Raw genomic sequence first — 27,122 nt, forward strand, 5'->3', positions numbered from 1 at the left:
TGATTGTCAGGAAGCCTTGCATTAAAACCTTCATTCCTGATTAGAAAATGGCATGCTGAGTACTTCAACCCACTTTGCACTTCAAATCAAGCTATTATTAGGACATCTGTCCGTTCACTCTTTTACTTAATGAGAACTGTTTGTAGAGATGCAATAATGATGCTTCAATATGAAACTTCAGCTAAAAGCCTGATTTTGTTAGGCATCTCCTCACGAAATAAAATAGTGAATCCTGCTTTTGCAAAGCTTGAAGAACACTGAGAACATTGATGTAAATCTGGATTCCTCGAGCATGACTTTGTAACTCCCACATGGAGCTTGGCCCATCCTCCATCCCCACTGGATTAATGAAATGCTGCAGTGCACATGGAATGTGTGCTCATTTAGACCAGAGGATGTAGCCTTTGGGACACCCAAAGGAGCATGCCAGACAATCATAGAATACTTTGGGTTGGAAGGGACCTTTAAAGGCCATCCAGTCCACCCCCCCTACAGTAAACAGGAGTGTCTTCAGCCGGATCAGGTTGCTCACAGCCCTGTCCATCCTGACCTGGAATGTTTCCATGGATCTGGGGCATCTACCATGTATCTGGGGCAACCTGTGCCAGTGCTTTACAACACTTATCATAAAGAATTTCTTCCTTATGATTTAGGAGGAAGACCAGAAAATACAGGGTTCTAGCACTGATAAGTCAGTAGGATTTGCTCATCTCCTTTCGTAGTTTTGGGAAAATAATTATATGCTAAAGAGCATTGACAAAATGGTCCAGAAAGCTGGGATTCTGGAGGACAGTGCAGACAGCAGTGCATGAAGACAGGACAGGACTGCTCCTGAGACCAGGTCCTGGCAGCCAGGACCCACTGGAGATAACGTACATGAAACCACATGGGAGCCATCAGCCAGGTTGGACTGAAACTCCTCTGCAACAGCCCTGGGAATGACCAGTCCTCAGCTTGATGCAGTGGTCATTGATTTCAGAGCTTTTCAGTGAGCTTTAAAACCTTGCACTGATGTTCTGGAGGCCACCCTGTATGAAAAAAACATTTTCCTGATGTTCTCAGTATATATTAACATTACTACAGCAAGGTCTGCTCTGATCACCACAACATCAGGGACCTGCAGCACCTATGACACTACATTTCTCTGTAAAGAGTGTCTGCTCTGTTTGGCAGTGTTAATCCACTGCCCTTGGGTTATGCTTGGTGGAATATTATGTCTTATTTCTCCCATTTCAGCTTCTGTGGGAGTACTGTTTTTGTGACAGCTAGAAAAATCCCTGTCATAGGGATTATAGGAACAAGAAACTGTTGAAGGAATAATATTTTTGTTTATTGTATTCCTTAATTTGAAATATGTGGGTCCAAAAATATGTGAACTGAATCTACAGTCTACCATGGCTAATGTTTTATAAATATTTAAATGGAGGCAGACAGACTGAAAAATTGCTGGAATTAAACCTACAATTAAGCAAATTCTCTTAGATGCTCTCAGATCTCTCTTGAGCATGAGAAGAAGGGGAAATTATAAAAGGAAAACACAGTGACTTCATTGCAGATAGAAAAGATAATGCTGTATAAAGAAATGAGAAATCAGTTAATAATATTTACTTTAAGTGTGAATCTACAGACAGTCATGCAGATAATGCTCATTAAAAAAGAGTAGAAAATTCTTCTTAGTGCAAATTGTTATTCAGCTGACTTGTTCAATTTTCTGTCACTTGTATGTGGAGAGTGATTTATTCTTGAGTTCTTTGCAACACCATTTGTTTCACATTTGAAATGCCAATGATGATCAAGGTGTCCTCTGTGAAATGCCAGCAAAACAAAATCCAGGGAGTTATAGGGATGATAAGAAAAGACCCCTGATCCTAAACTGAACCATGCAGATTCTTGTTGGAAGGGTATGCTTTGCTTTAGCTCCTCAATACATATAGGGACACCTGTGCTAGAGTGGGCTCCCTTCATTATTGACAAAAGCCGCTATTAATTTGCACAGCCCCTTCCTTGTGATGGGATTTAAGCAGATGGTGCTGCAAGAAGGGTGAGTGTGGAGGACCCTGACCTCTGGCTGCCTCCTCCCCCTGGGTAAATCCCTGTTTGTGTGTTACAGATCTCAGCAGCCTAAAGAGGAAAACTGCCAATGTGCAAAATTTCATTAACTTGCAAGGCAGCAAGACAGAGTCCCCCAGGCCAAACTGCAAATCTGCAAATCATGGTGTAAGGTAGAGGTAAATAATAAAGTAGTGGAAAAGGGAGAACAGAGGGAACAGCACTGATGGTTTCCATCACTCCTTGTGGAGGCTGCTCCCAGAGTCCACTGAAATACCCAGGAACACAGCCTTGGTTTTGGGTGAGTGGGAACACTCTGGACCCAGCTTCTCCAGGCCTCCCTCTGTGCAGGAGATGTGCTGGCACTGTCACAGCCACAGAATAAAGGAAGAAAGCTGCACAAGGAAGAAAAATTTACTCTATTGGAGCTCTGAATGCTTCTAAGAAGAGAAACTGCTACCTAGCCTAGTGTCTTCACTTCTGCTCTGCTGCCTCAGAAAGGTAAGAGCAGTAAGGGTGTGAGTTTTATAGTACCTTGAAAGTATTGTCTGACATTGTGGTTACCTTGGAGGCTATGTTGCCGATTACCTGCATATTCATAATGATGATTTATTCTACTGAGGGAATTCTCTTTAAGAAAGAAGTAGTCTGTGGTTTACAAGCTTTCCCAGCCTCTCTGTCAAAGTCCTAGGGAAGCATAAGGATTTGAGCTTCCGTGTAGTAAAATCTGATGGAAAAATAAAAGTGAAAATTATCACTCACACTTCTTGACACATTGGCAGTGTGTGCAGTGCTTTCCACTCTGTGAAATAATAATAAATGATAACAGAGCGGGTTGCTAAGAGATAACATAGCTTGCCAAAAGTGTGCAGACATAACCAAATTAAGACACTGTGCACCGTGAAGTTTTCAGGCTACCTTGGCAACGCTAATGAACTTTTAATGGTTGAAAGCGCCAGAACAGTTTAAGCTTCTCTTTTTTAAACAAACTTTGAGCAACCTTTGCTCAGATTAAACACAGTCCCCTACCTCTTCTTGCTTTTGCGATAGATTTTTTCCTGAGTTGAACTCAATAATGAATTATTTCCTCTGATTAATGGGTAGAAAATCCTTCCACAAGTCTTTTCAGTTTGACACTAAAAATGAACCCACAGTGTGGAAATCCAGGCTGAGTCAGCCTTTACACCAGTTTCTGTGAAAGAATCATCCTAATTTCCAATTTTCTAAAGCAGTGGCTGCTAAAGTATTGATGCTTCTAGTTACAGGCATCAGAAGTTAGTTATTGAAGCAAATTGCCTTGCTGTGTTTCCATTTTCAAATGTAATTCCACTGAAGGGACTCTTGGTTTTCTCATTAAGACATTTTTTCAGAAGGCCGAGAGCTATCTTGGACATGCAGTTGTCTCACAATGATGTTTTATGGAGTAGGAATTAAAGAACTCAGAATATTGTGATTCTCTCTGAGGCCACTACTTGACATCACTTTGAACAGGTCTTCTGCAGAGGTCTTGGCTTAACAGGGCCAGCTGATGGGCCTTGTCAAGTGCAGACTTTTTGGCTCTAGTAATGAGTGCATGATGAGCACAGAGAAGTGCTGTGATTACAGGCAGGTGTTGAACTCCAGAGCTCATGCCCTAAAATCAGTGCAGACAGGTCAATTCTGGTGCTTCTAGAACATCAGGAAAGCAGTGAATGATCTGTAAGTAGGGTGCCATAAATTAATTTGTTTAACCTTATTCCTATGCTTCTTGCTTCCTGAATTAGGCACCCAATTGTCTGTAAAATGTGTAAGGAAAAAATGAGAGTTACAAACCCACACTGTTGGGCAACTGCTAGTAGAAGCACTGAGTAGGTAAGTGTGGACCTAATTTTACCTGCCAGCAGCTCAGATGTCAGATGTGTGGCTAAGAAGGAGCTCACATCCTATTTAGCATGTGTAGCTCACGGAAGGGAATTGTCTGAATGCCATCTCTTCTCACAGGTGAAAGGAGAGCAAAGAGGAGAGCTCTTCTCACCCTCTACCCTTGTCCAGGAATTCAAAAGCACCCAGGCCCAGACCCAGCATCTCACCCTGCCTACTCTGAATGTAGCCAGGGTTTGAGCCGGACTCTTGAGAACAATGAGAAATGGCAAAGCTTGGATGAAGTACCCCAGATGGGAGTACTGCTCTGAGTCAGTCCCCTGGGTTGGGGGGGAATGTGTTGGTTCTGCTCATGTGTTCAGCAGCTCACATGTCCTGAACCAGCATTGAGAGAAGCTTCAGAGCTTCACTTCTGAAGATTTTTGAACAAACAGGAATGAGAAATCTCTGTGTTAGGCAGCACCTCAAGAGATGTCTTGGAGGATCTGAGTACTTATATTTGTCTGTACATCTGGTCTTAGGTCACACACTTTGCTCAACAACTGTTCTCAAATGTAATAACTTCGCTACTGTAATGAGACAGGGTCCCTGGTGTTGTGCAAATGTACTGCATGAATCTAAATGAACATAAAGTGCACCTGCACTCCCTCAATTGCACTTACCCAGACAAATAACATCCTCACACTTGCAAGCCATTTGGAGCTGGCAGATGCTGCTTTGCTCACAGTTATCTGTGTGTGCAGGGCTTATGCCCATGATGGGAATGCTGCTCTTCCACAGGTAGTTCCACAGGGACACCTAAACTACCATCAGCATTTAGGGAGAAATAACTGCTAGTCTTCTCAGGTTCCCAAAATGGCATCTCTGTGGCTTTATTCCTCCCATTCTAAAATGGACCAGTAACCCTTCCTCTCAGAAGTCTTCGTGTATGGGTTTAGCACAATTTAAGTAGAAAGCGCTAAAAAAAAAAGCAACAACAACAACAAGAAATAAGAACAACAATACTGACAAAATAAGAGGCATTTTGGGTCAATCTCAAATCAGTTAATTATTCAGAAATCTTTTCTTAGGCACTTTCCCTTATCTATTTTTCTATTTTATATCAGACATCTTCTTTCAGTGTCTTAATTAGTCCATCCATAAGTATGGATTGATTATTATATATTGAAGTAATATCACAATAGTCCTTTTTATATTAACTTTCACCTTAAGACCAGCAATTTCTTTACTTTGAATTAGTTCTTTTTTGTTGTAGTTTAGCTTAGAATTTTTGTGCACTATGTGGTTTAAATAATTACTACTTTTCATTTTTTTGGCTCTGTTCTTCATTAGTACTTTTGAAACTTGTCAAGTTTTAAAACATTTCAACTTCAATTTATACTTTATGATTAAGAGAGTGTAAATTTTGCTTGTAATCCAAACATATCTTTAATATAAAAAAAGGTCTTCTGCTGAAGCAGGAAAAATGAGTCTACGTGTGTGTGGTCACACTGTCACACTATGAACAAACCTGTAAGGTGTGTATCTTTAATATTCAAGACATCAAATATAAAGCAGTGTGCAGTTCTTGGTATGATAAAATAGCTTTGCTGTGCATCTCAGAAAATCCCTCCAAAGATTTCCTTCCAGTCTTCTGAACCTCTCTGAGGCTCTTAAATTAGTGCAGAGGTTTCCCAATGGATGGTGACAGAATGAAGCACAGATTTGTTCATCTCTCTGGTATATATTCCCACAGAAAGCTGTAACACCAACTCTGGGGATGAGATGCCAGAGAGACTCTCACTGTCTCTATTTCTAGTTTCTTATGGTCTTTCATCAAGGATTCATAACTGTCACGTAGAAAATAGCAGGAAAAAGAGTTTTGGATTGCTAAATCTTGAGTTTTGGGTTGCTAGATCTTGTTTGGTTTTAGGTTCTACCTCCATGCTAAAACCATTTATATTAATATATATTTTTAAAAACACTCTTTATTTTAATCTTAAGAAAATAAATAAAAATAATACAGTTAAACACAGAAAAAGGACTACATAAGATGCTTTTTTCATACATCTGTTAGGAGAAAGTGAATTTTTTTCCGAGTTGTCTAAAAAGCAAAATCCTTAGAAAGCTTTTAAGAACTAGGATACAAAAGGACTGATAAAAGGCCCCTAAGCAATATTCTAGGATTTCAAGTCAAATACTTTCAGTAAATTACAGAAAGTCTTATAATAACAACAATCAATTCAACTAATCATATCCATTAGTTGAAATCAAAGTAAAAATGTTATGAGATATCATTTTAAATTATAATAAGTTTTTCTAAAAAATAATTTGTCAGTTACGTAAAGTGTTGCAATATACTGGCAAAGGTAATTAAACAAATTCTCTTGCATTTCTACTGCCAGGCCTTGGTTCCAGCTGAGAAAACTGTCCAGAAAGGATCCAGGACTAGTGGGATTCAGTGGACATTTTGGTATGTAGCAAAAGGAGGGACAATACCAGATTCAGATAACAAAGAAAACATTTTAATTGAATCCAGCTGTAATCCCATCAAAGTCACCATTCGTCCTCAATTTGAACCAGAAGGCCAATTGCTCCTAGATTTCCACCTTCCTCTGGGAATGTGCTTTGTGGAGACCCTTGAGCTGTTGGCTTCTAATTCTGAAGCAGATCTGCTCTGGTTTGGGTCTGTCCATCAGATGGGTATGATCCAGTAGCTAATGGAGAGATGCAGGCAGAGAAGGATTTGAGAAAAATCACCTTCTTCAGACACTGTGTCTCCTTTCTTTATCTCTGAGCTCTTGATTTTGGGTATGACATTGTGATGAAGTACAGGACTGGAGCAACAAGCAATCTTTGACATTCAAATTAGGTGACATAACTTCTCTGGTCAGGAAATCCCATCATAAAGCTTTCCTCCTGGACAGAAGAATGCAGGCTGAGATTAGACTGCAGCAATCACGTTGAGATGATGAACAGGCCCTTTGAGCCCTTTGGAGAATTTGCTTTTCACACATTGCTGCAGTGTGTCAAAGTGTTCTGCTGGTTATTTGGAGAGGGGAAGGCTTGCAGCTTTGATGGAACAGATGGGGCAGAACTCAGTGCCTGCATTGGTAGCTTGGAAATGTGAGAGCAGGAGTTTGTGATTGTCACCCCAGTCCCCATCCCACCACAGCTGTGTGGAGCAGGAAGGGGTACCCTGACTGCCTGGGGGGCCCCAGGACTATGCAGTGACCTGCAGGCAGTGTGCAAAATTCCCTCTAGGTGCTCTGGGAGCCCAGGGAAAGAGAACTCACAGGGGCAGAATAACACCTTCAGTTCCTTTCAGTCTATTTGGTCCTGGAGGAAAAGATAGTCCAAGTCAGAAAGATAAAAAGTAATGATGAAAAGGTCATCCATTTGTACAAGGCCACTGTTCTTGTAGCTCCTGTCATTCTCTCAATTTTCAATTTTGGAAGAGAGTAATAGCTAAATTTTCTTTAAAAACAGATTTGAAGACCTTTAGGGTCAAAAAAATTCGTGATTTCACATTTCTAATATTTTTTCTCATTCTTGTTAGTTTAGGAGAACATTAAAAGAGTTTTGTTTAAATGTACTTAACAAAGAAATCCAAGTCACCTCAGGCTGGAATTTGAAAGTCTGAATTCAATTCAGATGAATTTTTAAAGATCTATTCATAATGCCTTAAAGGGTTTGTGTATGAGGAATGTTTTTAGTTTTTTCCACAGTCCTTCCAAGAGCGTAAGTATCACATCCTTTTTCTTTAAACTAGTGGCCTATTTTCTCTTTGATATATCTTCTCATTTAGAATTCTAAATCTAATGATTTTTTTTTTCTCATGCTGACAAAGAGAATAAAAGGCTCTACACTGTTTTCTTTAACATTTTAAAATCTCAAACAAACATGAAAACTGCAAGAAGTCACTTTAAAAGAGTTATATTAAATAAATGCTACAGCAGGATTGGGTCCTTCTCCTGAAAGTAGAACAAAGGAAAATGAAAAACAGCTCTTCAAATAAGCATTGAATTTCCCCAGGTGGAGATGAAACACTGACAGTTATCTCCAAGGCTATTTATGTTAGTCAAAGTGTTGTGCCCTAAGAACCTGAACATCTTAGTGTTTGGAGATCAAAAATGGGGCTTTAATTTTACCTTGTGCCAAACCAATGGCCCTGGAAATTGCCCAGCGTGCTGCCAGCTGCCTATTCAAGCAAGATGCATAGCAATGGAAAAAACCCCTCATGTTTCCCCTGTTCCTAGGTACCTGTGTGCTGGGCATACATCTCATCACAGCCAGTGTAAGTCCTTTCCCACCAGTCTAACAAATGTATATTCTTGCTTCACAAATCCCAACCCGTGAAAAATAGAAATTACTTCCTTGTAATGTCCCCCCTTTGTATCTGGAAGTATTCCTTTCCAATAATTCCTTGGGTTTGTTTTTTGTCATTACAACAGTTGCTAACAGAAACACAAGAGTGAAGGTTTATAACAGCTTGCATTATACTTGTTTCAGTATTTTTTTCTGCGGAGATAAAACTTTCCCAAATTTCCCATTGTGAAAAGAAATTTTCCCAGGCTTGGTTATATTTAAAAGCAAAATTATTTGGAAAGTTTGAGTTAAGTCTCATAAGTGGCTTTTAAATGAGGCGAGAATGAGAAACATAGGAAACTTGGTAAGGTCACAGGACACGATCCTGCTCCCACAGACATCAGCAGCAATGTTCCCAAAGTCCTCCCAGAGGATCTAGAACCAGGGACAGGGACTGTTGCTCTGCATTCCTTGTATAGGCAGAGTTGCCAGAGAGTCTTGGTGCAACACTGGTGTGAAGTACAAATCCCAAACTCGACAAGGCAACATGAGCCTGTACAGATCACCACAGTCTGGATGAACCACTTAATTACACACATGACCCAGGACTCCAAAGCTATTTGGTTCTCACTCAGCAAAGCCCTGTCCATTCAACTTGCCTGTTTATCATGGGTGGAAGAAGGCAGAACATTCACCAAACCCTTGTTTTGTGTCTTTCCATACCTTTGCTTTTTCGTGATGCCTTTTCACTTAGAAAAGAAACCAACTGACCACCAACACCACTAATAATGGTAACAACAACAACAAGGTTGCATATAATTTATAATATAATATAATATAATATAATATAATATAATATGACACTAATAATAATATATATTACAATTCATTATTAATAGAGATTATTAAATATTATTTATATGTTCTATATATTATAATATATAATAACATAAGTTGCTTACAGTGAAATACAATTTTTTAAACTGCTGTTGTTAATAAAACCAACCCACTGATCCCAGTGAAGAGATCTGCATTCTTTCAGTCTTTGTGCTGAAACTAAACTCTGCTAGTGATCAAGGAGATAAGTTTGTTTTTGTCTATATCCATGTTATGAAGTCTGTTGTAAGGATAGCTTCATGTTTTATGCAAGGATCAGTCCTGTGTAAATGGCCATAGTGAAGAAGTTTTGGAAATTTAGTATTCAGTTTTGCTGATGCAGCTGTAACCTTCTCTGTTTTTCTGTCCTGTTCTCTTCCTGCAGAAGAGAGTTCCTTCTGCCATGGTTTTCTCTATTTCACAATGGGGTCAACCAGCAGAACTGGGGAGGATCATCATGGGACCAAGACTGCAAAGGTATCAATATATACATGCGTGCAAGGTATACCACCAAGTACCCAACATACAGTTCAAGAGAAACTTGAAGCATGCATGATAAGAGTTTTGATTAGCTAACTCTTTCCAGATCTGTGGAAATCCTTATTTATGAAAAGGAGAAATGTGTTGCATCCAAAACTGTTTGTCAATATCCAGACAAATCATCTCAGAATCCAGAAGCAAAATGGGAGGGTGGAGTAAAGACAAATCAGAGTCCCGTATAAAGTGGAATTTCTGTGAGTTCCCTAAAAATAGATAATTCAGGAGTTACTGGTAAAGAAAGACAGGGACAATGCAGGTAGAATGTGAAAGCACTGCATGAAAATCTCTCCCCGTGGATGCACTTTGACGGAAGAATGTTGCAATCTGCCAGACAACTAAAAACCTACTACCCCTGAAGATAATTGCTGCTTCAGCCTTCAGCTTCTTCACTGCTTGGATCAGGATCTCTTCTTTGCAAAAGAAAACCCTTCAGTCTCATCACAGTGACTCCAGTGCACAAGGCAGGGTGAACACAGGACATCTCAGCCTCTAAAATGTTTGTATCTGTTGCATCTGCTTCTTTTCTTAGTTTAATCATTCAATCATCATGAGGAAAGCTTGCTTACAAAACATATATTGCTTGTATTGTAAGCAAGGACTATGTGCATCATTCTCCAGTATCTTTTCCTCTACACAAACATTTTGAGTAACTGTGATACCAAGAGATTCTGGCAGGTCTCCAAGAAAGATTCAGGATGGAAGTTAAACAGCCTGAATTGTTATAGTTCAGCAAGCAACATTTCTTCTTTTTTTCTGATGGATTCTGTAGTTTCTTAGTAATTTCTGGACATAGAACAGTAATGTCTCACACCTGGGTGTCTTTGAATTGCTATAAGAGCCATCAATGCAGGGGATTGTGTCCATGGACTCCAGATTGGAGTTTCCATAATGGATAATAATTTTCCTTACTTTTAAGCCTAAAGCCTCATTTGTAGTAGATGAATGCAGTCAAACTGTTGCATTGGGTTGGCAGGTGAAAGGATTCTGGTGCACAGGTTGTATCTCCACTATCTCAAACTCTCATAGTAGTCCTTCAAAATTTAAGGCATTAATGAACCAAAATTTACCAATATTCCTTCAGAAAATTACAACACTTTCAGTCTTGCTTTTCTTTTGCAATTTCTTCCTTTAAGTGACTTAAAAAGCAGCTTCTGAGGGTATTTTTTTAAAAGGGAGTGAAATTCTGAATAAGGACTTAATAAACTTCTTAATCTATCTGCTAGTGCCCTCTCCCACCCCAACTTCTAGAGAATTGCATTGCTTAGATTAGTGTCATATGTCACTGTGAACTGGGACAGGTCGCCCCTCCTCTGAGAAAAATGGCTGATGAAATATTTATCTAGTCAAATTATCTAAGCTGGAGCCCAGAATGCAGATGACACAGATTGCAAAAAGGATGGGCAGGTGCTTCTTTGGGTTGCAGGGCTGCATTTAGCCAGTCTCTGAGGCTCAGAGAGGCCTTCCCTTATGCCAGTCATTGAGAGCTGATGATCTGTACTGGGGTTTCCAGTGTTCAGATGTCTTGGCATAATCCAGTGGAGGTTATGCAGGGGATTTGTCTCTGTGGCACTGCAAAAGACAGTTCATGCTCCAGCGGACTGAAAAGCACAATTACTAAACGGACGGACTCATCTCTGTGGACATTCTTGAAGCACATGCATTCTTCATGAATTTTTGCTGTCACCGGCAGTCACTGAGGGCATCTTAATGACCTGGATACTGTGCTCATTTGACAAAATCTTACATATCTTCCTGGAGATAAATCTATTTTATTTCAATTTTCATCATGCAATGTGAGAAAAAGTAGGAAAGATGAACTTTTTAATGCTGGCTATTCTTCAAGAACTTTTTAATGCTGGCTATTCTATTTGTAAACAAACCAGCCTTTTCCTTAACTCTCACTGACATTTGAGAGACTAAAAATGACAACTTTAATTTCTCAGTAAACGCTAGGTCTATGGGAGCTGGCAGCATTTCCCTTGAAAGGAATTTAAATGAAAAATAATCAAATCATTTCCATCTCCAAGGGTGTGATATTGAGGAGATAGATGCTCTCTGTATGTAAGTCTTTGGAGTTGTGCTGTTTTGAGAACTGTCTGACTGAGTTGGTTCTTGCTGGCATGCAATTAAATATCTTTATATTTAAAAGAGGGAGGGAGGGAGGGAAATTCATGCCACTGCTTTCCTCTGCTGCCTTGCAAAGGAACAGCATCTTCCACCTTTGTCTTATTCAGGGAACAGGGTACCATATTACCCAGGAGCTGAACACTCCTATCTGCGGTGTCATGCATGCAAGAATTTTTCTGCTTTCTGTTTCCTGCTCTGTCCTCTCATGTACCTAGAGAACTAGAAAAGGATCTCTGAACACTTCTAATTACACTAATGCAATTTCTTCTCTCAGAGCTAGTTTAGATTTCTGTTTTAACTTGCATTTAGGGAGACCAACCACATTATGCTTTTGGGAAACAAAAGAGCTGTCTCTGCTTAAGAAAGCACTATGGCAGTGTTTGCAAACCTGTCTTTTCTCTGGCTTCAGAAAATAAAGTCATGTCAGAGCTCACCTTTTAAAGCAACCTCCAATTCACCTTCTAAAATAAGGTCTGACCTGAGGTTTCTAAATGAGGAATGGGGGAACTCTGTCAATACAGTACTTCAAATGAGCAATCATTTGGAGGGGCAAGTGCCTTAGGGCCAATCTCTTTTCTTTGTTATCATTATAGTCTCCAGGGGAACTTTTTATTTCCCTAGCATGGCTTTCAGTTTGCACATGGAGAGGTGTAAGAATTCATGTCAGACATGATAGGATAACTCTGCAGATTGGTCCATCACACTCATATCATAGAGATGATTTCATCAGAGCCAAGTGCCTGCATTACTGTGGATCTGGGTCTACACAACTAAGAATGATTTCAGCTGTTTTTAACTTCAGCCTCTACATTCTCCCTTTCTTTTGTTAATTTGAGTGAACAGTGAGAAATGACCCATGACCCAGTGAAGGGTCATGTCAGCCTCTTGTAATGATTTACCACTGAATAGTGATGGTGTTACTGTTCTGTAAGCTATGCTTTTCTTTTTCACTAGCATTCAGAATTGCAGTCTTGAACTCTGCAAGAACTGCACGTGGCTGAGAAACAAACTGTATTTAAGGCACAAATTTTGCTTGTGAGTGGGATACCTCAAAAATTCAATAAAATTGCCTAAATCACTGTGCCTCACGCAAGGAGATTCAGCTCTACTCCAAACCCCACTTATTTTGCTGGCTGTGAGATACAAAAACATCCATTGCCAGTGAGCATCCCATCTCACTTACAGACATCACGTGCCAGCAGCTGATGGCATGTGCTTCCTGATGGCAGCCTTGCTGCAGCCTGCACTCCCTGCTGCTCTCCCTTCCTTCAGAAAGGGACTCCTGCTGGGCTGGGGATGTTTGTCAGCTCCCCAGAATCACAGAGCTGATCCTTGGCTGCACGAGGCTGGCTGCTGGGAGGTTGCCTTCTGCCAGTGGAGTGCCACAGGATGTGTTGCAAGCTTTCCATATTAATGGCATAACATGAGGCTAAGCAGCAGGGGCTGCTGCCTGAGAACCTTTCAAGACACCGGCACTTTTATTTATTTATTCTTCCACTTTTCTTATAAAATCATCAAGAATCTTTTCACTGTTCCTGAGAACTTCAGCTTTGCCTTCTTTTATGAGGAGGAGGAGGAGTTGATACCTCCTGCTGCCTCCTCTGACCCTCCTGCTCCTTCTCTGCAATCACATCACATGAGTACAAGTCCTTTCCTTCAGGCACCTTTTTCACTATTTGTGCAGGTAAATAGTGAAGTCTCTTTGTCTTCTTCTAAATTTTATTTTTTATTTGTCTGTGGGTATATCTTTATGAATTTATGTCTCCACTGATTGATGGAGATTTATACCTTTGCAAAGGAACTGGCTATTTTAAACCATCTTCTCACTGGGATTTTTGCTGGATTAAGCATTGCCTGTAGTAATAGCACTGGGTAGTAATAGCTGCCTATATGAGAAACATGCTTTTCTGTCAATAATGCTCTGAATGTAGAGTTTGAACTGACCAGCTCTGGGGTCAGACTGAACTGTTCTGGCAAGAGAACAGTTCTGGCTTGAAAGTCAAGCAAGAGACGCTGGTCATACCTCAATCAGATTATAAACTCTCTTTGCTGCTCCCTTGCATGAAGCCAAAAAGGAAATCAGTGCAAAACAAGGAGAATGAAGGAAATTAGAAGCTGTTCCTCCTTTCTGAGACATGGTGTCCCCTTGAACAGTTGCTGTGTTTAACACAAGTGTTGTGTGTAGGCATCTGGAGTGGTAGAATGACTGAAAAGCTGATGTGTTTCTAGACACTCCAGATTCCGTCACTTCAGCAACAAGAGACTGAAGTGCCCTCCAAACTTTGTCTTCAGGCAAGAGATCTCTATCCACGTTTTGCAGTCACTGAATTCAAACTCAGCATCCATAAACTGTTCAACCATTTGCTATTCAGGGGGAGGAACCATGCACACTGATGAGATTTGAGATCAACAGCAATTTGGAGTGGAGACTGTAGCTGAGGAGAGAATGAAGGTACAGGAGACTTCATGAAAACAAAAGGAAACGTCCCTTTACAATGGACAGACTCAGTATTGAAGACCTTGCTTACACACAAGTGTCAAGCTGAATTCTACATTTGATTCTGCCTCCTTCATCTAATGATCAAGTGTAAAAGAGCCACAACAATCTGAAGGTATGGCTCTTGGGAAACACACCCAATTTGTTTTTACTAGATAAATTCCACAGCCAGTACCAGACCTCTGAAAAGCCCAGAAGAGAAGGCCTCTCAGATCCAAGCAATTTAAATTCAATGAATGTGATTTGGCTTGCAGTTAGTTCCCTAGGAAGTAATGAAAGAAGTAATTAAAAGACTGGACAACTGCTTTAAGTAAGACATTATGCATTAGAGTAAAAGCCTTTCAGATAAACTGTTTCAGGCCATGAAAGCCAGCTCCATGTCTTTCTGTGCATCACTACAGTGACCCAGTTACAGATGGGGGAGTGAGACCTCCTTTCTGAAGGTCCCACCACAGCCTGCTTCTGCTTGAGAAGGAGGAATGAGACTTATGTTAGACCATGTAGAAACATCCATGAAATGTTAGGAATTTCCTTAACTCACTCCTCTCCGACAACTTTACTCCCCCTATGTCATCCTCAAGGACCTGCCCTCAACTTTCTTCTGGTACAACAGTGGAACAAAAAAATCCCTCTTCCCTGAAAGAGGTGGATTCCTTTGAGTTAAAGATCTGAGGGATGCTGGGAGGATGCACTGAAGGTGAAAAGGGGTAAGGCAGGGAAAGTCTTGGACAATGGAATTTGATCAGCACCTTCCTTTTTAGAAAGCAAAAAATACTGCTGGTGTCAGGAAGAGAGTAAGTCCCAGCCATTATTGTCAAGGACAGTGCTCCAATGGCAAGCAGAAGAGAAGGCAGAAAATTGTTCTCTGAATTGGGAAAACATGTACTATTCAGTCAAGGAACTGGGCAATTTGCAACTTCCTAAAAGCCCAGGGGAAAAAAAACCCGTCACCCAATCATTAAAAATACAAAACACCCCCTTTGGATTAAATTTACCTATGTGAAGGTGAATAGCAGCAGAATAATGTCTGTGCAGGCATCAGTGCTCCACACACACACACACCAGGTAGTATTTTTAAAGATTATTAAATGGAAATGTGTAACTGCATCTCTGTAGTAGGTTTGAGCACACCCTAACTACCAACTGCATCCGTGCAATCAGCCTCCACGCTGAGATTTTTTTCCTTCAACCTTCTATTTTTACTAGGTGACAGTAAATCTCTTTTAACCTGCAAATACTGATCCTTAGTTAAGATAAAATAATCTGACCCTGGAAATGTCTCACCTTGAACACCCCAAATGAATCACATGAAGGAAAATACTTGCTGCCTTTTCCTGTGGAATGAGTGAAGGGTTAGGCATTTCTTCCTTGCTCACAAAATGCCTTAAAAAGCTTTTTTTTTCTTTGTGGCATTGATTCTACAGCTCAGCCAGTGTGAATAGGACTGCCCCTGTGTACAAGGGATGCAGAGATGAGGCAGGCTGTGCAGGGAGGAATTGCTGTTACTCTCTTTTGTGGCATTTGTGGGATGTTCCTGTTGCAGGTTCCATGACTCAGACCTTTGTGGGTCAGCAGGGTCCTTTCCTGCTCCTTTGACTCGAGGCTGATGCAAGGAGATTGTGCCTTGGGAAGGAATGGCCTGCCAGCCACCACACTGTGCCTTTAATATCACAGTGAGAGGAATCAGGACTAATCAGGAAATAAATCAGGTTTTCATCATTGTGACTGAGAGACTGTTTCACCTCTGCAAATCAGTGCAACGATGCAATGAAAACACAATTAATATCTTCTAGAAATTCCCTGTGCACATCTTTCCATCAAGATTATAGGCAATAAAATTATTAATGTTCCAAAACAATTAAGTCATAATGAAAATTAGTAAACTTTCTCTATCCTTCTGCCATTATTATTGATTAATTCCATTACTGAAACTTTACTGAGAACATTTTTAAGTAGGACAAATATCAGTAAGGCATAATTCAAGTAGAGTTGATCTTGCCTTAATGACCTAGTGAAATCTTGAGATCCTTTCCAGAACAGTTTTTCTCCCAAAGCATTTTGAAAATCTGTTTTCTCAGCAGTGATTTGTATTCATTTCACATGGGTAGAGATGAGGACACTAGCTTCTTGAAATAGGGAAGTCAATCTCTAACACATTCAGATCAGGTCCATTTTTAACTTTAAGACATTGAGATATTCAAACACCTGAAAAATATCTCACTTTGACATAACGCATGCCATTTTGTTGATATTTAGCAAGAAAAAATTCCTATTTGATATATTCTGGTTCTAAAGTACTAATTGATAAGTAAGCTTAAAACATACAGTAAAATATTCCTCCTGTAGTTCAACATTTTTTTCATTCTGCTCATTTTAATTCTTTCTTCTTCCACTTTATTTAGCATTTCAATTGCAGTTCATCTTGAATGACTTAGAAGGAAATACTTTGTCAGAAGTGTAAATTATCATTTCCTTCATGTAAAGCCAATTTTCTTTTCTTAATCAAACACAAACCAAGCAAAAAGCCAGAGAAGATATCTGGGGTTTTTTTCCATATTCTTTCTGACATGATAAATTTTTGAATTTACTTTCATCAGGACTTTACATAACTTGTTGTATACAAGTTCTTTGTAATCTTTTAATCACATATAAACTAACCTTAAGTACTCTTCTAAGTATCTCTATTTGTAAACAGTAGGAAAAAAATAGCATAGAAAACAGTACAACAAAGCAAGTTATCTAGCTTCTTTTTTGTTTTTCTCTGTATGACACTTCCCTTCTGTATAGGGACTTATGCCCTTGGGTCTGGAGAGGCCAGAAGATGTTTGCAAGCATAGGAGGCAGAAACCACTGTTTGGGTTTATGTTCCAAGGACCATTTGGGTAACTTCTCTGGACGCACACAATTCCCTCTCAGCTGTAGGTACGAGAGTTTTGGAAAACTCTGTCTTGTGCAGAGCGTGGCTGTCCTTCAGAGTCAGGTTCTCCACAGACAAGGAGCTGTGTGCATTGCCAGGCAGGACCCCAGGGACATGGGGTGGACTAAGGAACCACGAGGGGATATGAGTTTGGATCCCTCAGGGGACTTCTGATTCGCCCTATAAATGTGAACTGATGTTATCTCTCTCTCCTGCATGGAAAACTTTACCTTGCATCAAGCATATAGATATAGACAGATAAAATACATTTCACTCATTTTTTAAAGCCTAAAATCATTAACTATCATAACACATCAAGTGCATCAGGATCCATTTGACACATTCTTAAGTGAACTGAATTGCGGTGCTGCCTTTCACAATGGCCTTGCTTACAGATGGAAAGGAGAGAGAATATTCTACCTCCTTCTGTGGAGAATGCAGGATTTCATCATGGGTTACACCTGGTACCTACAGATACTTCTTTGTGCTATTGCCAGCTTATATCTTAGGAGGAATTCAAGGCTGAATCACTGCAATTATTAACAGCCCCATTGTTTTCTTCATGGCTGCTGGACACAATTACCCCAACAGACTCTGCCAAAGATCAGGAGAGACATAGCTTTTCTTTTCAGGCTTCCTCTGACCTCACCTTTCTCTTACAAGGCTATTTTGTAGGGTGATGATATGTCTAATTAAATCATTTTAAACTGGATTGTTGTTAAAAAGTATTACTAGCCTTGAATGTCTTGATTTATGATCAGATCCTTTCCCAGCTTTGGAAACTCATAAAATAAGACAAAATTTACTTGGGGTCATATGGTGTATGAAGGAGCTTTTGCACAGGGAATGACAGAGCTGCCTGGAATTTTATGAAAATGCAGATACTGAGCTATCAGCATGCCTGATTAATTAACACTTGTTTATGTTCTGTTTCTTTCAACCTTATTTCAACACCTCAGAACTGATTCCAATAAAAATCCTTTGAGAGTTCTTTTTCCTTCCACACACTTAACTCATGATTGCAAAAATCATTACCACTTTTGATTATAATCTTTAATTAGTAGGAAAATATATGTGGTGAATTATTTAGCTAGTGTTCATTTTCATAGTGATGTTTTGACAGCTTTTGCATTAATAAATCTTTCATAGACCTGAAGACCATGGACAGCCTTAGATGCAGTTGTCTAAGGATTTCCCTTAAACACTTTTCCTTCCAAGGACCTTAAAGCACGGTGTGCTACCCAGGATTTTTCACTCCCAGGTGAGTTTCCTGATCACTAGCCTGTCTCTTCTTTATAGCTCACTTTATAGCTTAATGAATTTTTAAGAGCTTTCCTTCTCAAAATGAGAGGAGGAGATAACATCTCGGCACAGCCTGTCATGCAAGAGTGGTTGTGTGGCCTGAGGCCAAATCCATCACTTGTCTGCTGCGTGGCCTTCTGAGTTGGTTCTGGGACTGCTCAACTGGATTTCCAAGGAGGAAGACTTTGATTTTAGCTTATTCCTTAGGATGTTCTCAAAGGACCCTTTACCTGCCTCTCAGAAGCGCCTCAGGGCTTCTGTGCTTGATCTGGCTTCCCATTTCTGTTAAATCCACATTTTTGGTGGGTGAGAACATTGGTTCAGATTCTCAGAAGGGCCTCAACATCTCTGCCGAGGCTTTTAGGGCTGTAGGCAACAGAAGTTAAGGATGTTCTATGGTTTGATCCATTTATATAGAGCAAAGTCTGTAACCTGCAAAGAGCTTCAGATTGGAGGATATCTGGTTTCCTGCACAAAACCACCCTAGACCCAGTGGGGGTCCCTGCCAAGTTGTTATGTTAGAAAAAAGCCTTTTAGACTGGGCCTAGACTTGTTCTTTAAGGCATAACACTGTCCCTGCTAGTTCAGCTCTAGGCTTGCTATCCCAGCCAGCATGAAATGCTGAGTACAGCAGCCAGTGAACTGCAGCTTTGTGTTCTCAAGTTCTCTGACAACATTTGAGTCTATCAACACCTTGGGCTGTAGATAGGATGCTGAGTTTAAGGTTTAGCCTGATTATTGGCTTGATGTGTTTTTCTGTTCAATCTGATGAAATGTCTTGTGTCTATAATTGCAAGCATTGCGGGCAGTTATTTCTAAAAGTGAATGTAATTTATTAACTTTAATGAGCAAATAAGCACCCAACCACCACAGAAAGAGATGCTCCCCAAATCTTTAAATAATAATAGATAATACAGCCTCAAAGGGCATCTCAGACTGGAGTAAGTGCCCCATGTGCCATTATGCCCATACAATAAACAATTTAAAGCTGTTTTAAATGCTTCCTGTCATCACTATGGAGGAGAAATAATTTTGCATGGTTCATTTGCTGCAGTACTTAGTTTTCTTTGCTGCTTCTGGAAGGAGAGATTTTTATCAGAAAAATTACTACAGCAAGATTGTGTTATTACATATTTAGTTTCCATTAGGAAATTCTCGGTCCAAATCAAACTAGAATCAATGCAGCAGAGGAGTGCTTGCAATGGAATAGCACAATTTGTTCAGAGCAGGGTGGTACTGACCATCCATCTGGAAACTGGTGAATTTCAAAATAGGTATGAATTATGCAACAGTATATTACTGATAAAGAACTCTGTTTGTGAACTTGTTCTGAACAAACCCCAGAACTTTGACAGATAACCTGAGACCAAATCATAAAGTTTGATTAAAAAAACCCCCAAAATTAGGAATGAGAAATAGGGATTTCCTCTAGTAAGTTTCCTTTGCACATTTTCTGATTTACCCTTAACCAAATATCCAAACCCGTCAATAAAAAACCTTCACAAACAACTTTTTACAAAAAAAATAAGCTAAAGTGAAATTCAGACATTCGGCTTCCAGGAGTGTCCACTCAGGATTTTATTACAGCTCAAAAACTTCACTTTAAATATTTATTCAAATTGATTCTCCTGGTTGTCCCTACATTTCAATGTCCTCTACTGAATGCAGAAGTATGAGCGTTGCCAGAAGAACTAAGAAGTGGATAGAGATTCTTAGAGTGTTATGGTATTAATTTAAGCAGTGTAAGTCTTTCGTGTACAATTTGAGTAACATTTAATATTCCTAGAGCCAAACCACTTTTTGAGGCATTCTGAATACAAGATGCTGCATCTCAAGGACTTATCACCAGACTTGCATCCTGACAAATTAATCTTTTCAATTCCTTTTTCAGCTTGTCAACTTTTTATGCTGGTCTTTTCACTAAATGAGTTGTTTATACTCATCACCCTTCATTTAACTTTAATAAGATGTTTAAACTGTGATATTACCTCTTTTTTTTTAAGGGACTTGCAAGTCTGGCATCTCTGTAGGGATAGAAAAGATTAAAATGGTATTCCTGACAGCAGAAATGATTAATACAAGGCTCTTGAGAGGGCACTTTTGTGTTCACAGTGTTGGTATCATTTTATTTGCTGAGATGACTCAACACAGCATCAGAACTGCAGAAACTGTGAACAGCCTGTTACCAAATTTCTAGTGTCTGTTGCACTGTGTGAGCCCACAGAGCTCTGGGAAGTGAAGGAAATACCTGGTCAGAGCAAAGATTTGATGGGCAAATGCAGTACTTTGTTTTGAATAAGTAGAAAATAAGTGAGCATAACAAAGAAACATCTGCAAACCTGAATCTGCCTCCTAAGCAGCAGTTAAGCATTTTGCCTCGTGAGAAGAGCAGAAGGGAATCAGTTAACATGGCATCAACCCTGAGCAACATGGGAGCAAGAGGACCTTGAGAGGAGATGAAAGAGAGCAAAGAGGTAAGAAGAGCTTTTTGTGGGTTGTGTGACTGGGCTTCATTTATTCCATGTGTAAGAGATGTGAGAGGGAGAATTAGCATTCCTGAGTACACTTCCGAAGAGCATTTCTGCTTCTGCTCCAAATATGACCCTGACTACCTGCCCAATAATCCAGACTGGCATGTCATCACCATGCAGTGCCCCCCAGCTTGCAGGGAAAATGAGATTCTTACAGCACTGCCTCCCTGTTTCCCTCCCCTCCTGTCCATCACACTCCACAACAGGGCCCAGTGCTGCCCCTTGGTGTGAGCCCCTTGGCTGTGGTCCTCTTCTGGGCCTCTCCAAGGGAGCTTTTTGGTGCTCCAACAGGGAAGGTGATCATCCTCCCATGCAGCTGGGCTTGGGAGGAGTGAGAGACAGAGTCACAGTCAATCCCAGCTATTTACAGCCACCTTGTCCCTGCTCTGTGCTCCAGGATAACAGGGAAAGCCCCTCACTCTTCTGCTTGAGCTGGTGCATTTGCTCCCTGCTGCTGTTCCACCTGTCACACTCCTGTGGTTGAGGGAGGACTCTCCCACTGCCTGTGGTATGAAACCCTTGGCTGCTGCGTACAGCAGAAGAGGAGTTGGTGAACAGGAGGGAAAGAAGTCAAGTTTAATGTCAAGTCTATGAAAAGCAGAGCAGGAAAAATGAGATTGGGGGATGGGGATAAGGAGTGATCTCCTGGGTCATGGAGTACACTACTGTCACGGGCAAACGAAGTAAAAATCTATTAATTAAACAGGAAGTAACTAAAACCAAGTTAATGGAAGATTAACTGATTGACAATTAGTTACATATACATAACCTATACTGTTATAATTAGATTAATTGATAAATTAGAAGTAACATCTATTTATTAAAATGTAGTAAATTTTTAAGTCTCTAATGAGTTTGCTGTCATTAATTTTTTTTTTGCCCGATAACTGCAAATCTTCCTAAATTTTAGCTTTAAGTAGTTACTGACCACATTTAGGCAGTTAGTTCTCATCTCCCTTTAGAGAGGAGTGTGTGCTTTGGGTGGATAGGATGGCACTGTCAGCTGTGCCTTGTGCATCCCAAGTGCAAAGGTGTAAGAGGTTACCAAGAGAGGTTTGCCTGCCCCTCCTCTTCCAGGGTGCTTGAATTAGCAGCCAGAGTGAAGTCAGCAGCTCAGCACTGGGAGGGCTGGGCTGCTGACCTTTTATCTTTTGTCAGGGCATTGAGTACCTGTTTCTTTTAGGGACAAACTAACCCTTGACTCTTTAAATTGATGCATTATATTAGTATGACAAGGTGCAAAGATGTTTTGTACTCTATTGTGGGGGAGACTCCAACTGCCAGCTCTACAACTTGACTTTCCTAGTTCCTTGTGTGACAAGAAGCTAGGAAAGCAGCAGCAGCTGCTGGTCTCCTTTAGAGGTGGAAATCCACAAAAGAGCCAGGAGGTACTTGTGATTGTGGCTGATATCTCAGTAGGCATTTCCTGTCCATGAATGACTGCCCTAAAACACTTTGCAGCATTTGACCTCTCATCCTGTGAGTAGCAAGCTCTTATTTATTAAGCTGACATGTAGGGCTCTAAGCCTGTCCACTGGCATTTCCAAGATATTTAATAGTGACAGTAATTATTATAATCCTTCCATTCAGTAGCAGGCTTGAAGCCTACTCTTTCCATTGACATAGTTGATCTAAGTGCAGAATAAGTCACATGTTGACAGCTGGACTGAAGAACCACCCACAGATCTTGCTTAATAGGAGTCTGAGTAAGTCCACCTACTGCTGGTACATTTAGTCCTTCTACAGGAGGCAGGTGTATAATCTCAGAAATTTTCCAGTTCAGCCCTTACAGATATGAATCATTAATGTTTTGTGCAAAGAAATAATGTCCTTTTTATCCATGGGGGAAAAAGACCACAGACATGGAAAAAAGGGTGAAGACAACTGGGAGACAGTTCACAAGTAGAAAGCAGCCAAAGCTGACTGCTGGTTTTCACTATGGGAAATAACACAGAAGCCTCTCCCAATACTCTGAGGTATTTTTTTTCATGTCTAACCTGAAACATTCCTGCTGTCTACAAGACAGGGTCAGAGGGATCAGGCTCTGAATCAGCAGAAATAATTGGACACTGTTACTGCTGGTGGTTCTGGGAGGGTCTTGCTCTAGTTTTGCTTGAGTGAAAAAGTGAACTTGGAGTTTGTACGTCCCTTATTGTGTTTCTTTGTCCGCTGCCTTCCTATCACACCCAGGCAGGGGATGGCCCGGACTTTGCCTTCTACATGGTGAAATAACATGGCACCAGGGGCAGAAAGAGAGGGTTGGAATTGAGAATCATCCTTACTGAGTAGTGCTGAACACAAAAAGGCCCACTGGCTTGTTTTCAGAAAAGAAGAGGCTTCTAGGACAAAGCCCAAAAAAGTCATCAGCTCAGAACCCTGTTTATTCCCATAGCCCTGAGACAGTGCTGAAAATGGCTAAGTAAATAATAGCCTGATAAAAAAAAGAGAAGCTACCTTTTTCTCCTCATTTGCATTTTTGCTCATTGTCTTTCTGAACCTTTTCCAAAACTGGAGTATTTTGTAAAGGTAGAGAGACTAAAACCTCAACGAGTCAATCAGTTGTGATGGGGAGAGTCCCAGAACAGCCATCCCAAACTTCATCTTTGAATGTGAACTTTGATCCAAAAGCCATTAGCTTTTTGACAGTACTGGAACATCACCTGAATTGTGTGACCTTTGAGAACTAGGTTCTTTTGCCTGTGCAAACTGGCATTTTCTGATCTGTGTGCAGCAGCCCTCTGCTGCTATAAACTGGCTGGATGTGTGATTCAAGACCATTTCTCCTTTACAACAGTTCTCTCTCTTGGTATTTTGTTCTTACTTCAAAAAAGAACATTCAAGAAAAGAAAGAAAGAAAAGGGCATTTCAGTTTTGATTAGTGTGATTTACTAGAGAGATGACAGGCTGTGGGGCTTCTGGCTGGTCCCCACAAGGTGTGCATAATGCAGTTAGTCACAGGGCAACATAAATAGACAGATCTGAACTGTTAGCACTCACATGACCAGAAAACGTGCAGCAGCCTCCTCTGGAAAAATGGCATTTTTCCTAGCATTTACAGCACTCCTGGCAAGATGGTTCCTGCTTTTGCCCAGAGCTCTCAATTATGGAGCCACGAGCTTCTCTTGGCATTAACCAAGAGCTGAGTAAGCCATACATGTTCACGGGATTGTAGACTTCTTAAGGAGGTAGACAGCATTCTAGTTCCTTATCTATTTTTGTTGGAGTGAATATCCTTGTCCTGAAAAAACTAACCCAAAAAATCTCTTGTTATTTTTTAAAGCCAAAATTAAAACCCTCCTGGGAAAAACACTTGACTCTGGGGATGAGGAATGGGTTGTTTTGTTTCCTCAGTTAGGCCAACTGTTTTGGAATATTCATTCAATGCCTCTGCTCTTTATCAAACAAGTGGGAGAATATTAACTCCAGCCCTGAGCCATTTTGGGGTCTGGCATGGGACTGCTGGGAAATATCTAAGGAGAATCAATGGCAGCTGATTGAATGCAGGGTCACATTATAAACACTGTGTTGGGGAAAAATCTCCACCAAGTAAGATTTCTTCACCAAAAGCATCACTGTGACTGTGTTTGGAAAAGTAAAAAAAAAAAAAAAAAAAAAAAAAAAAAAAAAAAAAAAAAAAAAGCGAGAATTATGCTTTGTAATTTGATAAAAAAGAAAATATGAACCTTTAGAAAAGACTAACAAAAATGAGCTAGTAGAAACATCAGGCAGAGCAGACCTAGGTAGATTTGACTGCTATTGCCATGTGGTTACATCCCTCCACAGACTTTGCAAATAAAGCTGTTTTTATTCAGTGCCTTGAAGCCCTTAGATTGAAGATGTGCCATTCCAAAGAAGAGCAGATGGAGGTTGAAATGAAAAAAAAAAAAAAGAAAAACTCAATTTTTAGAAAAAGCCACTGTACTAACAGATGGTTATGTACCTGAAGAAATGACCAACTTGCTATTCTATTGTTGAAGGCCTACTCCAAGAACCTGAACTTACAGGAGTAAAGTTTCCTTTTCAAAGATACAAATTTCCCTTAATCACAAGATTCTACAATATCAAACTTTTCTCCTTTAACTAGCTTCAGCGCAAATAAAGTCAAACCTGTTTTATCAGCAGTACCTCTGAGAACAACAGATTATAGAGTCTCTTTACATTAAATTCTTAGGCTTTTTGAGTAGGAAACGTTTTAATGTGTTGCTTCCTGACATATCTTCTAACCAGTTTGTTGCCAGCAAAACACATGAATTCTGTGCCATGTTTCATTGGCAAATTAATGAGACATGAAAAACCAGCATCAACATATAATAAAAAAATGCAAAAGCATTGAACACTTAATTACAGCTCGAGTTGTTCCAAAAGGCTCAGTAGCTGAAAGGTTGAAGAGGTACAGTTTTAGGACTGGCTGTCTAAATCACACATAATTTTCTGAGATCTGTTGCTATCAGTGATGATGAAATCAGAGGATGAAATGAACAATCCCCTGTTGGCACTGATGTACAGGAGAGGTCTGATTCAGAGCAGACACCAATGAATGCTTTGCCTGGCAGGTGCAGTTCATGGTCACATGCCTTGAGGTGCAGCATCAGTGAGTATGTTTGGTCTCTTCCTTCAGATAACAAGTAACAGAACTAGAGAAAATTATCTCAAGTTTCAACAGGGGAGACTTAGATTGGATACTGAGAAAAATTTCTTCTGTGAAAGAGTAGTTGGACATAGGAACAGGCAAAATGATGGAAGCACAATTCCTGGAAGTGTTCAAATGATGTGTGGATTGGCCCTTGGAGAGACGTGGCTTAATGGTAACATGGTGGTGCTATGTTAGACTCAATGATCTTAGAGGTCTTTTCCAACCTTAATAATTCTATGATTCTATGAAACAGTAAGTTCTACCTCAGATGTGCCTCAAAGCATGTGTTAGGTGGTAGGGATTGCTTCCACACATGAGAGGCAAGATGCTGTGCAGGACCTGCTCCAGGGTTGATGATGGGTTTTTCAGTGGGTGTTGTTTTCTCATGTGGACTGAGAAGATCAAATCCCACCACACTTCAGACTTAAATGCGTGACTGAGCCTGTAGTTTGGTGAGTTACTGTCTTCAGCAGTTCTGAGATAGGAAATTTCCACAGCAAATATGAAGTGAAATATATTAGTTTAACCCTCTTTGCTCAATACTGTGACTTACTCCTTACTTGTAAAGTCCTTGGAAAGGTAGAATGGTTATTATATCTCAAATTTTAAGGCAGTAATTTATTAACTGATAAACCTCAATGCTGGATCTCACAGAGGCACCTGGAAGAATTTTCTAGGATCATACTGTACCCCAGGGAATCATTGCTGGCATTTTCTGCAGTTTGCAATGGCTGCAAAATCATTGCTGGCATTTTCTGCATTTTGCAATGGCTGCAAAATTTCTTCCAGGGTCCCAGGGGAAGGAGTTCATTGAGGAAACTCAGAGGAAAGGAGTCTTTGCTTTCACCATAAACAATCTGAGAGCAAAGAAGGGCGTGCCACTCCTTTAGATACAGAAGGGAAATGGGAACTCTGCTGGACTTTTGTTAAGAGATTTTTAGGAAAAGGATGGAGGGTGAATAAGACCATCTCTCATTGTAGCAGTGCACATAGGAGCAGTGTGCTCCCATCACTGGGGGAAGCTGTTGTCAGTTTGGGAAGGGGAATGTGTGTCAGGAACTTGCTGCTGGCTTCACATGGAGTAGGAATGTGAGACAGGGAAGTTGCAGCATGTCTTTCTGCTTGGATGGGAGAAACCAAATAGAAGTGCTGGAGTGTGTGCATTCCCATGGTGAGAAAATCTGGGAGCTGTTAGGGGCAGTGACAAACTGTTCAGTGTACCCTCTTCCCACAGGATGTTTCTATTTTGGCTGAGGTAGTTTTTGGATGTGCAGGGCCAGCTATGGCCATCTCTCTTAGGCCCAGCAACAGCATGAATTGTAAATTGGGTTTTCTGGGACAACACACCTCTGCTCTGCTCTGTGTCAGGAATGGATAAAAATCTGTCTCTTGGCTCCACACATGTGACAGCCCTCAAGGAAGGAAAGGTAAGTAGGGGCTGTCAAAGAAGCCTTTATTCTCTAGTCCTTTGCCTTTTTGCCCTGTGAGCATTTTTTACTGCAT

At 40.4% G+C, this 27,122-nt stretch overlaps 1 long non-coding RNA gene across 12 annotated transcripts in view; it reads left to right on the forward strand.

The window, feature by feature from the left end:
- Nucleotides 1-6,221: 6,221 nt before the first annotated feature.
- LOC139599106 (uncharacterized) overlaps nucleotides 6,222-27,122 on the forward strand; it is a 97,016-nt gene continuing 76,115 nt past the window's right edge. For 4 of the 12 annotated variants that reach the window (XR_011682159.1, XR_011682164.1, XR_011682165.1 and 1 more), the window contains exon 1: nucleotides 20,537-20,929. This is a non-coding gene — a long non-coding RNA (uncharacterized lncRNA). Of the gene's footprint in view, nucleotides 6,362-9,457; nucleotides 9,550-18,302; nucleotides 18,415-20,534; nucleotides 20,930-27,122 lie in introns of those variants that run through there. The other 8 variants (XR_011682158.1, XR_011682163.1, XR_011682167.1 and 5 more) reach the window with 4 other exon arrangements.

The sequence above is a fragment of the Agelaius tricolor genome, unplaced genomic scaffold, assembly GCF_023055355.1.
Source record: "Agelaius tricolor isolate 1412-34295 unplaced genomic scaffold, bAgeTri1.0.p SCAF_22, whole genome shotgun sequence".
In the NCBI taxonomy this organism is placed as follows: Eukaryota; Metazoa; Chordata; class Aves; order Passeriformes; family Icteridae; genus Agelaius; species Agelaius tricolor.